At 41.6% G+C, this 12,486-nt stretch overlaps 1 protein-coding gene and 1 pseudogene across 7 annotated transcripts in view; both read left to right on the top strand.

The window, feature by feature from the left end:
- The window catches only part of CELF2 (CUGBP Elav-like family member 2), an 859,904-nt gene that overhangs the window by 423,844 nt on the left and 423,574 nt on the right, over positions 1–12,486 (top strand). The gene's annotated exons all lie outside the window — the stretch shown is intronic.
- LOC128928295 (uncharacterized) overlaps positions 1–12,486 on the top strand; it is a 44,707-nt pseudogene extending 32,221 nt beyond the window's left edge. Inside the window, exon 1 of the transcript XR_013519466.1 lies at positions 1–12,486. This exon is cut by the window's left edge and continues 32,221 nt beyond it. The product of XR_013519466.1 is annotated as an uncharacterized LOC128928295 (transcript).

Raw genomic sequence — 12,486 nt, 5'->3', positions numbered from 1 at the left:
GACCCAGGTTCCGGTGCTCCACCCCTGTGATTGTTCCTTCTGCCTCGTCCCCCGGAGCTGCTCATCTCCTTGGCCTGATCTGGAGCACACACTCCTGTGCAGCATGAGAGCTCCTCAGATCCTCTCCATCCACAAACAGAAGGCACCCCTTGTTCCTGTAGACTGAGCCTCTGACAGTGAATTGCTTCACACTTAAGAGTTTCAACCACAAAGTCTAGAAATGGAAATCTCCGTGTATCCAAATGCCCTATTCCCCATTCCTTCTCATTAGTGGAGTTTCTATTGCTGTTATTTGCCTTCTAGAGGAATGGCAAAATAAGTTCCCATTGTGATTTGAGCTATCTGGGACACACTGTGAACTTGGACAACGGGTCATTCCCCAGATCTACTGCCAGGCTCTACATGTTGTTCCAATTCACTGGAAAACCGCCAGCCTCACTCCAGATTTCTGTAGAGCCACCATGGAGGAAGGCATTGGGTATTGACGTAGAGGAGAAAAAGGACATAGAGTTGATTTCTGATGTTATTGTGTGAAGCTGACACAGGAAAATGTGTTTGTCAAGCAAGATGAAGCCTGGTTATTCCTCACATTCGGGGGGACGTGAAAGGACTTGAAAGTCAAACAAAGAAAGAGGAAAACACTGATACCGTTTTTGGTCTTCCTTCTTAGGATTGTTTTCTCTTCATTGTATCCTTTCTAATACTAGCTCCTTGTGGACACCCTGCATAACATTAGAACAGAACATTCTAACACTTGGCTTTGAAGCAAGAATTGGAATTAACTGCCCTTTAAAATACAGGAACAAATTAATCCAGCCCAAGTCCCAGTGAGGGAGGTCGATAAAATTCTTATTTTGCAGAGGCAGGGCATTTCACGCAGAGACACAAGAGAGGGTGGATTATTCACTCAAGGCCACACAGCAAGTTTCTGAGCAGCTTGAAAATAATTACACATAAAGAAAGAGCTTAATTATGTGAGCCCTAAGATTATAGCAGTGCTGCAATATATGAGGCCTCCAACAGTTCCTTTGCCATCCAAGTGGTTTCCAGATCAACTCTTGTGAGAACAACAGCTTAAACCCAGGAGTCAGGCAGGAGTAGGATGCAAGATTTACAGGACCCCACTGCGGACTTGGGTGTGTGGGGCTGCAGGACCTAAAACTATGGCCTTGTCTACTGTACAAAGTTCCCAGAGCAAACCCAGTCTAGGAAGGTGTAGTCATCCATTTTCACATTGCTATGAAGAAATGCATGACACTGAGTTATTTACAAAGAAATGTGGTTTAATTGACTCATGGTTCTGCAGGCTGTACGGGAAAGTGGCTTCTGCTTCCAAGGAGGCCTCGGGAAGCTTCTAGTCATGGCAGAAGGCAAAAAGGGAGCAGCATGTCTCACAAGGTGGGAACAGGAGCAAGAGACAGAGGAGGGAGGTGCCATACACTTTTAATCAACCAGATCTCATGAGAGCTCACTCACCATCACAAGAACAGCACCGAGGGGATGGTGAGAAACCGCCCCCCATGATCTAATCACCTCCCACCGAGCCCCAGCTGCAACACTGGGGATTACAACTCAACCTGAGATTTGGGTAGGGACACGGATTCAAACCATATCAGAAGGCAGGTGCTGGGTGCTCTTCGTGGTTTCTGGAATCAGGGAGAGTTCTTGGAGCAGAATGACTGTGTTAACCATAACAGAAATAAATATGAGTCAGAAGCTTATAGACAATTTTAACAACAAATCAAGTTTTTAACTTGATTCTTATAAGTCAAAAAAAAAAAGTCAAAATGATAGATTTTTCGTTTTGGGCAAAAAAGAATTGGAAGTAATCTCAGGAGTTTACTGCTCTGGGTGAGAGTCCAACACTTGAAGCGCAGGGAGGAGGTATAATGTGAACCCTAAAATGGATTATAAAGAGCCAAGTAGAATAACATTGGGGTCTGAGAGTTGGTAACATGTTACTGGATTTGTGATGATGAATCATCTCACCAGCTCAATGGCACCAACTTTATGATTTTAATGTAATGTCTGAAGTTACTAAGCTTTGATGCTGTAAGCAGCCTGACCACATCGTGAGATTCTGAGTAACTTGATTTGTCTCACATTGTTCTGAAGCAGATCTGCTTTATCAGAGCCTCAGATACATGGCACAGTTTGAAAGATAACTTGAAAATTCCTCTAGCACAGAGACTTCCCAGGCCCTGGTTTCAATCATACAGTAGGATGGAATTTTAGGCAGATAATAATAAAAATTTGTCTGAACTTAGGGAATGTGCAGTTAACTAGAAAGGGGAATCTACTATGTTCCACGATAAATGTGCCACTTGAAAGAAAGAAAAATGAATTGAGCAAGGGAAGCCTGTCAGGCATAAATGTGTGTGTGTGTGAGACGAAGTCTCACTCTGTTATCTGTTACCCAGGCTGGAGTGCAGTGGTACCATCTGGTCTCACTGCAACCTCTGCCTGCTATTCTCCTGCCTTAGCCTCCTGAGTAGCTGGGATTACAGGTGTGCGCCACTACAGCCAGCTAGTTTTGTAATCTTAGTAGAGACGGGGTTTCTCCCTGTTTGCCAGTCTGGTCTCAAACTCCCAACCTCAAGTGATTCACTCACCTTGGCCTCCCAAAGTACCAAGATTAGCCACCATGCCAGGCTAGGCATAATATTGATAAATGGTGCTAATCCCATTCACACACTGACAGGGCACAACAATATGTTTCTACCTTGTGTTAATTCACTCTTATGTTGCTCCACTTGTAGTCTCTAGGTAGTATGAAGTAGAAGTTATAATAAATGAGTCCGTATTTATTGAAAGTCAAATGTACTAGCTACTATATGCCTGGTACTGTACTGAGTGGTATCACGTTAAATCCTTACAAGAGTCCAAATTTATCTACATTTCACGGATGAGATGCTGAGGTGCATATGTGACATAACCTGGCTGAAGTCACACAGCTGACTGATACATTTGAGAACCAAGACGTAAACCCAGGAGATCAAACCCCTGAGCCCAGCTGCCTCCTGATGTCCTCTATGGACTTATCCCATAAAGATATTTCCCAAGAAAGAAATATTCAGCATCTTGATGTGAATTCGTCAGTATTATCCACCCTATACATTTTTGACCTTCCCTGGAATGGAGCAGAAATATAGCTTAGTTGCATTCTAGGGTTTGGTGGAAAATAGAAATTATGAACAACAAACTTAGGAGTCTAGCTGAACAGATTTCCAGGAAAAAATGTAGAAAGTATGGCGTGTTTTCACCCTGCTGCTTACAGCAAAATGAGAGCAGAAACAGAAAAATGGAGGAAGGAGCTATTAAACAAAGAAGGACCAGGAGTTGATTTGGAAAATGTTCAGCCTATTTAGATAATATACTCCAGACAATGTGGCCAAGGGTGTGGCTGGACAAACCTTTTCCAGTTCAAGAAAATTTCAATTTCACAATTTGTTTTCCACTTTCAAAGAATTCAACTGCAGGATGTCTGCTTCTGACCCAGATGGAGTACCGTGGACCAGATTTGTTCTCCTGTCTGACAAAAAAGCAAAAAAAAAAAAAAGACAAAATATATTAAATACATTTTTAAAATATATTAATAAAATACACTTTTGAAAAGTTTGCAAGGCACTGGACATCAGACAATGCAGAGCAGTGATCCCTCAGAGACGAGAAACAAGTGTATGAGCCCTAAGCTCCCCCAGCTTGCTGCTTTGAGATAGTTTCCAGGCCATGGCTCAAGGCATGTGGAAGGGGACAAGGAGGCTGGGAGACTCCCTGAGTTGAGGAAACAAAGCTGAGAGTCCAGGAATACTAAGGTGGCTAAAATTCACAGCAGAGTACTAGAGAGCTGACAGCTATGTAGAGTGAAAACGTCAGAGATCTGTAGAAAGTACCCCTTTAGCACTTAGCTTAGTACTCATCAACTAGGCATGTAAAGAAACTCCTGGAAGCTGGAGAGAGAACCACTTAAAGGATTAAAGGTGACTGGTCATTACACAAGACTGAAAATAGTGTCCATTCCCATCAGGCAGACAGGAACACCTCTAGGTTCACAGGGCAATGGGTACAGCATATAGAAGGGTCTTCCCTCCACAATGGGGATCATAAGCTGTTAATTAAGCAAGATTCAATTGTATGCTTCTGCCAATATAAGCAGCTTGTACCAACAGCTTGTACTAAAGGGAACAGAGACAGAATGAAATGAAAGAAGGCTGTTGAACTGCTAGGATTCTACAGGCAGAAATGAACTGCCCATATAAAAATATAAACAGATTAAAAGGGAAAGGATGAAAAAAGATACATCATGTATCCTGGGCTGAATAGTGTCTGTGAATGATTCATGTCCACCCAGAATCTCAGAATATGACCTTATTTAGAAATAGGCTCTTCGGAGATATAATTAGTTAAGATGGGGGCACACTAGATCAGGGTGGGCTCTAAATCCAATATGGCCAGTATTCTTATGGAAGGAAAAGAGGAGACAAAGAGGTACAGACAACATGCAGAAAAGGACAGGTGACATCAGAGGCAGACTCTAGGGATGCAGCTGCCAGCCAAGGAATGCCAAGGGTTCTCGGCAAACACCAGAAGGCAGGAAGAGGCAAGATGTTATTCTGTGGCATCCTCAGACAGAGGGTGACCCTGCCAACATCTTGATCTCAAATTTCTAGCTTCCAGGATTGTGAGAGAATAAACTTGTGTTGTTTGAAGGCACCTTGTTTCTGGTGCAGGTGCCCCTTCAGTTAGGACAGGGTTCCATCCTGATTAACCCATTCTGAAGTTGAACTATCATACGTTGAACCATTGTAAGCCTGGGACCATCTGTAATTAGTAATGATAACCCTGGGAAACTAACGTTGATTTTGGTACTGGGGAATGGGGGCTATTGTGCAAATATCTAATAATGTGGAAGTAGATGTGGAATTGGGTAATGGGTAAAGGCTGGAAGAATTTTGAGGCCCCATGACAGGAGAAGCTTAGAATTCCTTGAAGAGATTATTGGTAGAAATACAGATGCTAAATATGTTTCTGATGAGGGCTCAGGAAGAGGTAAAGACCATGGTAGAGAAAGCATTTACCATTTTAGAGAATGCCTGTATCACCATGAACAGATCGTTGGTAGAAATAAGAATATTTCAGGTGCTTCTGGTGAGGTCGCAGAAGAAATATGTTATTAGGCATGGGAGGAAAGATAACGCCTTTTAGAAAGTGGTAGAAAAGGTAGCTGAGTTGCCTTCTAGGGTTTGGTGGAAAGTGGAACTTGTAAGCAACAAACTTGGGGATTCAGCTGGAGAGATTTCCAAGAAAAACGTAGAAAGGGTGTCCTGGAGCAGCTACCAAGAACAAAGGCTGCGTCTCATGATACCTGGCAAACAAATGCAGTATTGCCTCATGAATCGACTGCTTCTCTGAGGTGCCCTCAGGTGTATTTGGGAGAAGCTTCGAGAACAAGTTGAAGAGCGGCGGTCCTTCTATGAGACTGGAGAGATCCCACAAGAGTCTGGATGTCATGAAGGAAGCAATGGATTGGGCAGAGGAAGGAGCTGCGGTATTAACAGGAAGCTGGAGAAACAGGAGAAGAAGCACTTAAAGCAGGAAAAGAAATGGATGGCTGCACTTCCCTGGCATCTTCAGAAAATAGCGGTACTCCGGAGGAGTGTGAGGAGACAAGTGGAAAACCCAAAAAGAAGCAAAAGCAGAAGCCCCAGGAGGTTCCTCGGAGAATGGAATGGAAGACCCATCTATCTCTTTCTCCGAACCCAAGAAAAAGAAATATTTTGCCAAGGAGGAATTGATGAGTAGCAATCTTGAAGAGACCACTGGCAGCACCAGTCTTCCCAAGAGGAAGAAATCTTCACCCAAGGAGAAAACAGTTCATGGCCCCAAAAGGCAAGCAACAGAAGTGTCTCCAAGAAAAAAAGGAAATTCTCCAAAGAGGAGCCGGTCGGCAGTGGACCTGAAGAGGCTGCTGGCAGCAAGAGCAGCTCCAAGAAGAAGAAAAAGTTCCATAAAGCAGCCCAGGAGGTCTAGAATGCAAATGGACGTTCTCTGGGAGGTAGAGCATACCAAGGTGACGTTTCTCACCCGATGTCCTCTTCACCAATAAAAACAAATTCCCACACACACGTAAGTGTGGCCTGTTTTCTCCTTGTCGCTTAAGGCAAAATGAGAGAGGAAAGAGAAACATTGAGGAAGTGACTATTAAACAAAGAAGGACTAGTACTTGATTTGGAAAATCCCAACCTATTCAGATAATATGCTCCAGACAACGTGGCCACAGGTGTGGCTGGACAAACGTTTGCTGAAGAGATGAGGCCTGTGACTCATGGACCCAAGCAACCGTCTTAGCAGAGGCCAGCGACAGAGATGGGTCATCCGGAAGGATCCGTACAGAATCGTCCTGTGTAATGATATGTCTCCCGCAGCAGGTACAGGAGAGCAACGAGCTTTCTGAGAACATGATCTCAGCAGAAAAACTGACAGTTTGTACCAAAGGGGACAGAGAAAGAATAAAATGAAAGAAGCGTGTCGAGCTTCTAGGATTCTCAACTACACACCCGTTCTACCTTTCTAGAAAAAGAAAAGAAATAGCTCCAAAGGCAGAGGTCGGAAAAGTGAGCATAGAGGAGAGGCCAGGGTGGGCTCTGTAGGCCCAGAAACACTGACTGGTTCAGTCTTCTTGGGCTCAGAGGGTGGATCAAGGCACAAAGAATATTATCTGGCCCTAAAGACTAATGGAACCTTCTCTGTTGAGTTTCAAACTTCCTTTAGACCAGTAACCCCTTTATTTCTTTAACTTTTTCCCTTGGGGAATGGGAAAGTCTATTGTATGCCTGACCCACTGTTGTATTTTACAAGCAGATAACTTGTTTTCTAGTATCACAGGTCCACAGACGGACAAGAATTTCCCCAGATTGGATCATACCCAGTGTCTCACCCAAACCTAATTTATGTGAATTATGTGATGATATTTGGAACCTTTTGAGCTGATGCTCTTCAGAGGGAGCATGCATAGGCCAGTATCTTGAGTTTAGACTTCTAGCTTCCAGAAATTTGAGAGTGTTGTGAACTGAACGTGAGCCCGGGAATCTCGTCCAGCGAGAGGGTCCCAAACCTGGAAGAGAGAGTGTGCCGGACAAAAGGAGAAAGAAAAGAGCCAGGTCTGGAGGGCCACATGAGCTACGCCCATGACTGAGGGAGATCTGTGGGGATCGCTCCCGTGTGAGGCCCCTAGGATCTCCCTCATGAGAGAGTAAATTTCTACTTCTTAAGCCACCTATTTTCTGATAATTTCTTTTATCAGCCCTAAGAAAGTAACACACGAATCAAAAGAAAGCTGAAATGGCTCATTAGTAGTAGACGAAGTCGATTTCAGAGCAAAGACTATATTGCCCGGGATAAAGAGGGTCATCTGATCATCATCAAATGCTCAGTTCATCAGCTAATCAGAAAGACATAGTCATTCTAAACTGTATTGCCTCTAATAACAGATCCTCAAAATACAGGAAGCAAACACTCATAGGAAAAATGGACAATCCACATAGTCAGAGTTTTTGACATTCCTCTCTCAATTACTGATAGGACAAGTAGACAGGAAATCAGTACGGGTATAAAAGCTTTGAACAACGCTTGAAGCAGCCTGACCTAATTGACATTTATAAAGCGTCACACCCAATAACAGAATTCACATTCTTTTTAAGTGTACGTGGAACATTTAGCAAAATAGTTCAGACCCTGGGTGATAAAACAAGGTTCCATGAATTCAAAAATATTCAAGTGGTGCAAAATATATAAATGATAAAAATATTGAATTAGAAATCAATAGGAAATATCCAAATATTTGAAGCTAAAATAAAACCTTTCTGCATACTCCATGGGTCAAATAAATCAAACGATCATTAGAACGTATCTTTAACTGGATGGATATAAAAATACAGCACATCAAAGGATGCTCCTAAAGCGGTTATTGTGGGGGACCTTTTTTGTTTGTTTGTTTGCTTTTGAAAGAGAGTCTCTCTCTGTCACAAAGCTGGAGCAATCTCGGCTCACAGCAACCTCAGCCTCCTGGTGTGGGAGACCTTTTAGCACTAAACCTCTATGGTTAGAAACAAAGAAAAGTTTCAGATCAGTTACTTCAGCTTCCACATTAAGAAACCACAAAGAGAAGAGCTAATTAAACCCGAAGTAAATGAAGGAAAGGATATAAGGAAGGTTAAAGTGGAATAGAAAATAGAAAACCAACAAAGAAGATTGATGAAACTAAATGCTGATTCTTTGAGAGGATTGATAAAATTGCCAAACCTCTAGCTAGACTTAGGGGGTGGGGTGGGGAAGAAAGCGTAGTTTATGAATACAGAAATTGATTGGAAGAGTAACAGGTATTAAAAAGATAATCTTGGGCATTATGACAACTTTCTGCCAATAGATTTGACAACTTAGATCAGGGGTGAACAAACTTTCTCTGTAGAGGACCAGATAGTGAATACTTTTGGCTTTGAGGACCACAGATGGTCTATGTCATGTATGTTTTTCCCCAATCTTTAAAAATGTAAGAAACATTCTTAGCTTGCAGACTGTCCTAGTTCGTTCTCACACTCCTATAAAGGAATACCTGAGGCTAGGTAATTTAAAAATAAAAGAGCTTTGATTGACTTATGGTTCTGCAGGCTGTACAGGAAGCAGAGCTGGGGAGGTCCCAGGAAACTTACAGACAGGGAAGCTGGAGCTGGAGGAGGAAGAGGTGGGGAGGTGCTGCACACTCTTACACAACCAGATCTCACAAGAACCGACTCACTGTCTTGAGAACAACCCCAGAGGGAAATCCGCCTCATGATGCAAACACCTCCCACCAGGCTCTACCTCCAACACTGGGGATGACAAGTTGACATGACATGCGATATGGGTGGGGACACAGACCCAAACCGTATCACGGGCTAAGAACCAACCCCTGACTTAAATTAAATGGACAAATTCTTTGCAAGACACAAGTTTTCAAAACTCACTCAATAAGAAATAGATAACCTGACTTTCCATATCTAATAAGAAATTGAATTTTAAGTTTTTTCACAAAGGAAACTACAGACCAGAGCATTTTATTGATGAATTCTACCCAATATTTAAAAAAGAAATGGTACCATTTCTACACAAACTCTTTTGGAAAGTTAAAAAGAGAAAATACTTTCCAATTCATTCTATAACACAAGCATCACCCTGTTAACACAAGCAAAGGTGCTAACGGTCAGTATCCCTGGTGAACATAGACATAAAATTCTAAACAAAATTTTAGCTAATTGAATCCAACAATTTATAGAAAGTGACATTCATTATAACCAAATGGGATCTGATTGGTGTAACATTCAAAAATCAATTTAAATAATTTATCACATTAACGAGCTACACGGGAAAAAATCATAGAATTATCTCAGTAGATTGAGGAAAGGACTGGACAAAACTCTACATCCATTCTTGATTAAAAAAAAAAATTCTCAGCAAACTAGGAATAGAAGAGAAAGTTCTCAACCTGGAACTTCCTTAATCTAGTAGCAGAAAATGTCCTGCTGCTATAGCATTTAATAGTGAAAGACTGAATTATTTTTCTCCAAGATCAGAAACAAGACAATGAGTCTGCCCTCTCCACTCCCGTTCACCATTCTATTGCGGGTTGTAGCCAGTGTGGTCAGAAAGAATGCAATATAAAAGTACAACACAAAAGACACTTACATTGAAAAGAAAGAAATTAAACTGTCTGTCTGCAGACAACATGATTGTCTATGTAGAAAATTGAATAAAATCTTAATAAAAAAGCTACTAGAACTAATAAGTAAGTTTCACAAGTTGGCAAGATACAAGACATATAAATGGAAGTAAATGGTATTTCTGTATACTGTACCTGTTATTCCTTCAAAAGTATTGAGTATTTGGGGAGAAATCTGACAAAAGAAGTTAAAATATGTACACTGAAAACATAAAACACTGTGGAGAGAAATGAGAGAGGAGCCAAATAAATGGACACACTGAATTTATTGGTCAGAAGACTCAATAGTGTTAACACATGAATTCTCCCCAAAAAGAATCTATAGATGTAATGCAATACAAGTCAACATCCCAAGAGGACTTTTTGGTAGAATTTTTGGTAAAATTTCTGTGAGCACACAGAGGACCTAAAATAATCAAATAACTTTGACAGAGAAGAACAGAGTTGGGAGGCTAACGGTGTATGATTTCAAGATGTTTTATCAAGCTGCAGTAATCAGGACATCATGCCACCTGCGTTCTCCTCTCTACAGAGTCCACCATGGGTCATGCTGCTGTGTTCCCTTCCAGCACTGTTGCCATCCATGTCCAGAGTGAAATGTACCCATGGAATATTTTATTCATCTGTGTCTTTTATTTTTAAACAGAAACCTCCTTAAACTAAATCATATTATTCTGTATCTTCTTATTTTTATTACTCAGCATGACTTGTAATTCTATCCATTTTTAATTAATTAATTTGAGAGACGGGGTCTGTCTCCTTCTGTCATCCAGGCTTGAGTGCAGTGTGTAGTCACAACTCCCTGAAGCCTGGATCTCCTGGGCTCAAGTGATCCTCCCACCTCCACCTTCCAAAGAGCTGGGCTTACCAGCAAGTGTCACCGTACCTGGATAAAATTTTTATTTTTACTTTTTGTAAAGATGGGGTCTCAATATGTTTCCCAGCCGGTCATGAAACCCTGTCCTCAAGCCATATTCCCACCTCAGCCTCCCAAAGTGCTGGGATTATGGGCATGAGCCACCATGTTCAACCCCATCTATATTAAAACATAGAAGTCTACCTCATTCTTTCTAACCACTCCCTAGATTGCACACAACATCCATAGCACCGTTTACTGAGCCATGACCTAATTCCTGGGCATGTAAGTTGCTTCTCTTGCAGATAGCGCTGTAATTAATGCCCATGCCCCTGCCTCTGGTACACGTGGGGAGAGTTTAAACTGAGCTCTAACCCCATACTCCTGAGAAATACAGTTTTACCCCCATATTCTTAATAAATACCATTTTACCCCATAACTGCTTTCAAAACCTCAAATATACATATATCCATGTTTGTCATAGAAAGAATCAATTCCTGAGAACCAGTTGGAAAAACACTCAAGGATCTGTCAGTAAAATTAGGGAGTGGGGCTGGGGCATGGTGGCTCATGCCTGTAATCCCAGCATTTTGGGAGGCCAAGGTGGGTGGATCACATGAGGTCGGGAGTTCAAGACCAGCTTGACTAACATGGAGAAACCCCATCTCTACTAAAAAAAAGTAAATAATAAAAAATTAGCCAGGCATGCTGGCACATGCCTGTAATCCCAGCTACTTGGGAGGCTGAGGCAGGAGAATCGCTTGAACCTGGGAGGCAGAGGTTGTGGTGAGCCGAGATCACACCATTGTACTCCAGCCTGGCAATAAAGCCAGACTCTGTCTCAAATAACAACAACAAAAATAAAAATAAAAATAAAACTCCAAACGATCAAAGAAAAGAGATAAAAATTGTGTAGGACGTTAAAAGATGGTGTGTCCCAGCTCCCCATTCCCAACATGCATAGGCTTTGTCTAACAATTTCTTTTCTAGATCCGCTAATTCAACAGGATACATGGTGAAAATACTCTTAATTTCCAGAGTTGTACTACCTAATTTTCTTCTCTCTTCAAAGTCATTCAGGCGATAAAATCTTTTATTGTCCCCAACATAAATGGGAAGGACCTGAAAAAAAGCCCTCTTGGTTGATGCAGTGTGTTCAGTTTTACCCAGCACTTTGCACCAGGCACCGTTCTCCTAAGTGCTGGTGATGGAGATGTTACAAAAGCACCCAAGCTGCTGCCCTCATGGGACCTACAGTCTAGAACAGGAGAGAGACAAACAGGAATGGATAGCATGGAGTCAGGATCTCGAAGAAGAGAAGGTAGCATTTCACTAGTCCTAATTGAGCTGATATTGACCATGTGCTCCATAAATTACTAAACAGAGAGGCAGACTTCTCATAATCCAGGGACTTCTTAGTTTTGTCTATTTATTGTATGTTGTAAAAATATACAATAAATAGACAAAGAGGAGAGTGTTCCATAGTAGACAAAGTGGAAAACATCCCTTTCTAACAGAACTTTTTTCCCAAAACCTTGTTCAAGAAAACATACTCTACAAATATAGCATTTCCTTTTTGTTCAAAGACATACACACACACACACACACACACACGCACAAACACAAACACACACACGTGCATGCACACACACGTTACTAAACGGAAAGAATTTCTTACAGCTTGCAGCAGGCCCTAGAGATTTAAATACCGAAACCTTTAATTTGTACCAATAATTCATATACAGCTATATGGGGTGAAAAAGGTTAATGATGGAATTTTTTTAAGTATGTTTCATTGACTATAAATGGCAGATTTGACAGTTAAAATGAAAATTGTTCCAGAAGAAACTTTAGTCAAACTAATTATTTGAGACGT

The sequence above is a fragment of the Callithrix jacchus genome, chromosome 7 (genome assembly GCF_049354715.1).
Source record: "Callithrix jacchus isolate 240 chromosome 7, calJac240_pri, whole genome shotgun sequence".
Classification (NCBI taxonomy): domain Eukaryota; kingdom Metazoa; phylum Chordata; class Mammalia; order Primates; family Cebidae; genus Callithrix; species Callithrix jacchus.
Note: the sequence above shows the minus strand (reverse complement) of the source record. Positions and strands in the feature narration are given on the sequence as shown.